Raw genomic sequence first — 4,079 nt, 5'->3', positions numbered from 1 at the left:
CACCCTGGAGAAAGGTATGAGGAGTTGTCAGGGGACTCTACCTGCCTTTTGGAACACTATTTTCGGATACAATTTATCCATTTCCACCCTTTTCTCTGGTTCTTCCAAAAGTTGACTTAAACTTTTTCCCACCCTGGAGAAAGGTATGGGGAGTTGTCAGGGGACTCTACCTGCCTTTTGGAACACTATTTTCGGATACAATTTATCCATTTTCACCCTTTTCTCTGGTTCTTCCAAAAGTTGACTTGTACTTTTTCCCACCCTGGAGAAAGGTATGGGGAGTTGTCAGGGGACTCTACCCGCCTTATGGAACACTATTTTGGGGTACTTTTTTCCCATTTCACCCCTTTTTTCTGGTTCTCTGGTTGTGGCGGCCTCGCCCTGGCCGTCCACCCTCTGGGTACCTGACTCCCCTGCCTCCTCCGGGGGGCAGTTGAGAGGGGTTCAATGCCTCCCCGGAGGATACTGTTATCCCGGCAACCCGCCAGCAGATGAAAAGACCCACCCCTCCGCCTCTCCACCTCTTCTGAGGGACGAGGGAACCGCGCGGGGGTCTGCTGGAGGCTACTGCCGGGTGCTCCGTCCTGCGCCTCACCGGGACCCTGACTCCAGCGCGGTGTGGCGGCCTCGCCCTGGCCGTCCACCGTGCGCCCTCTGGGTCGTACCCGAAACTGTCGGGTATCCTTTGGGAGAATCAGACTCTGGAGGAACGTGAGGGGAGATTACAGGGATCTCTGCCCGCCTAACGAGTGCCTAAATGGGACACCGCACCATGATGCAAATGAAAACAAACACTGATTTGAAAATAAGCTGAGTGCGTCTTTCGTGAGTCTTTTCACGCTTCCTTCTTTTTTACCCACGATTCTGGTGACATTTCCCGGTACCGAAATGCTCAAGAATACAGGTCGGATGGCGGTCCGTTGTCCGATCTGCAATAGCTCCTACCGTGCCCTGAGCAAGCACCTACAGAGGAACCATGGTGTGCGTAACTTGGATGAAAGAAAAATTCTGCTGTTGTTGGCCAACGGACGGACCAACATTAGGCTCCATCCCTGTACCATTCTGGGATGCGAGTACCACGGCACAAGGCTGGATCGCCTGTGGTTCAAAATCAAATGAAAATGACAGTGGCCAAGAAGGAGCTTTATGAACTCCGAATGACAAACCCCACAATAGAAATGATTACCGCTTGGGCTGTTGACACGGTGGCAGACGACGATATACTGTCACAACCTCCACCCTTGTCCCCGGTGAATGAATGTGACAACCCGGACTGCAAAGAATGGAGGCTGGAGGCTAACGCAGTGAGGGCTCAGCGGGACATATATGCTGCTGAGGTGAAATCCCTGCGCTGCAAGTTGCAGCAGAGGATAAAGGACAAGCGACAGAGGATGGATCAGCGGGCCGGGGACATGCCCGCGTTCGATGGGGAGGAACGAGAGCGGGTCATTCTGAAGAAACGACCCCGACCAGAGTCGACACCAACGAGGCTGTCCAAGTCGAAAGGTCCCTCCTGCAGCAAGTCTCCCATTCCTGCCTGCAGCACGTCTCCCATTCCCGCCTGCAGCACGTCTCCCATTCCCGCCTGCAGCAAGTCCCCCACTGGCTCTCACACCCATTCATCCAGCTCCTCAGAGCCTGCATCCATCCATACCGAGGCCTCGTCAACCTCCCCTCCCATAAATTCCCCCTGGTTCCGGGGCAGGGGCCGGGGAAATATAATGCGGGACATAACATTCCCACGGATCATGGGTAAGTGTTTTGGCTATGTGACACATGCAGTTTCTGTAACACATCATGTGTTGTCATTAAAGTACTGTTTATATTTCACAGAGGAGTATCTGCAAGGATACCGGGAGCATTATGCAGGTATCGACCCACCAGTGAGGCTCCAGGAAAACACAGTCTCCAAACTAAGCAGAGTGAAGTCGTTCCTCAGTTTCATGGCACACGGTTTCAATCGCCTGTCTGATTGGCTCTTTTTGAGGGATCTCAAGAGGATACGCGGGTGGTCCCGGAGCCTGATGAAGTCAAGCCTTCAGGTCACGACCTCCGACTTCTACATCAAGAATATATCACACTTTCTCAAGTACATGGCCGACACACCGTGCAAGGGGAGCAGGCTCAGCCAAACCGACATGATTTTAATCAAACGGGAAGTAGTTGCCATCCTGAAGTCCCTGAAGAGAAAAGTACTTATCCACCAGATGCAAGTGAAGCGTGACAAGATGGAAGGTCTGCCGAGCCACAACGACCTAATGACATGCTTGACTTCGACCACCACTCGCATCCCTCAGCTCCTGGATGTGATGGCCAGCAATCAGACTACCGCAACCCGGACACTGCTCTATGGGTATATGACTCTTCATTGGAGCTGCATTTATGGCCACCGTCCGGGGGTCTACTCCAACATGACCAACGCCGAGGTCCGAAAGGCGGATACAACTGGCACTGCCTTCGGCTACCTGGTTCATGTGAGTGCTATTAATCAATGTATTTATTCTGGCAGTTATATGCATGATTGACATTGTATTGACACTCTCTATCTCTGTCATAACAGGTAAGTAACCACAAGACGGCCAACGCGTTCGGGGAGGCGCAGCTGTACCTCACCGTAGAAGAATTTGGATGGATGAAGAGGTGGCTGGAAATTAAGGGTACGCTGACCTGCACCCAGAGCCGTTACTTTCTGTACACAGAGGGGAAGAACCCGTTCAGGAAGCTTGCCTACTCCCTGAGGTTGGCATGGGCTGATGTGGGGCTCCGCAGTCCCATTAACTTCACCGACCTCCGCACAGTCCACGCCGATAATGCGAAGAGGTTTCAAGACAAAGGCAACCGCCAAAGAGTGAGTGATTTCATGTGTCACAACACTGCAACTGCGGACAAATTTTACGCGAATAATCCTTCTTTGAAGGAGGCTGCGGACATTCGGTTGCTCTTCACAGAGTCACTTCAAGCAGCGGCGGCGGCATCGACAGCAGCAGCAGCGGGAAATGAAGACACTTTTGCGGGTATTGACATCGACAGTGACAACTCTGGAGAGGAGCACAGCCCGGCTCCCTACCAAGACTCCCTACCAAGACATGTCCCGAAGAGGGACCAGTCACTGGCCACATGGGTGAAGAGAGGGTGCCATACTCTGCCCCAACTTCACCCACTGTTGCCAGTGATCAACTTGTAAATATGCAGTGTGTTGTTGTAATCAGTCCCCTTGTAAATACGTTATATCCTGTTTGAATGTATTTATTACTGTCAATATTACTGTAAATAAAGTTTGTTAAAATTACTAAGTCTTCTGTTTTTAAATCCCACTATGGGTTTTCTTCTTTTAAGATCCCCAGGGGCACGATATTCTGGTTCTGGTGGTAGCATGTAGGTGTTTAGTCCGAGTGAGGAGTGCTCAAGTGTGGGATGATTTGTAAGGTAGAAGAGGGTAAAAAAAGTTAAAGTGTGAACCTCCAGCAGGGCAGGTGGTGCTGTGAAGAAGGCCGACTATGGGTGCCGATGGGCGGACGGCAAAGCACCGCAAAGTAGACCCCCTTTAAGTGTAGCCAGGGGCACGAGCAAAATCCTCCATGGAGGTTGGGTGCTGCTGCTGTGAAGAAGGCCGACTATGGGTGCCGATGGGCGGACGGCAAAGCACCGCAAAGTAGACCCCCTTTAAGTGTAGCCAGGGGCACGAGCAAAATCCTCCATGGAGGTTGGGTGCTGCTGCTGTGAAGAAGGCCGACTATGGGTGCCGATGGGCGGACGGCAAAGCACCGCAAAGTAGACCCCCTTTAAGTGTAGCCAGGGGCACGAGCAAAATCCTCCATGGAGGTTGGGTGCTGCTGCTGTGAAGAAGGCCGACTATGGGTGCCGATGGGCGGACGGCAAAGCACCGCAAAGTAGACCCCCTTTAAGTGTAGCCAGGGGCACGAGCAAAATCCTCCATGGAGGTTGGGTGCTGCTGCTGTGAAGAAGGCCGACTATGGGTGCCGATGGGCGGACGGCAAAGCACCGCAAAGTAGACCCCCTTTAAGTGTAGCCAGGGGCACGAGCAAAATCCTCCATGGAGGTTGGGTGCTGCTGCTGTG

This window comes from Pseudochaenichthys georgianus, unplaced genomic scaffold (genome assembly GCF_902827115.2).
Source record: "Pseudochaenichthys georgianus unplaced genomic scaffold, fPseGeo1.2 scaffold_432_arrow_ctg1, whole genome shotgun sequence".
In the NCBI taxonomy this organism is placed as follows: Eukaryota; Metazoa; Chordata; class Actinopteri; order Perciformes; family Channichthyidae; genus Pseudochaenichthys; species Pseudochaenichthys georgianus.
Note: the sequence above shows the minus strand (reverse complement) of the source record.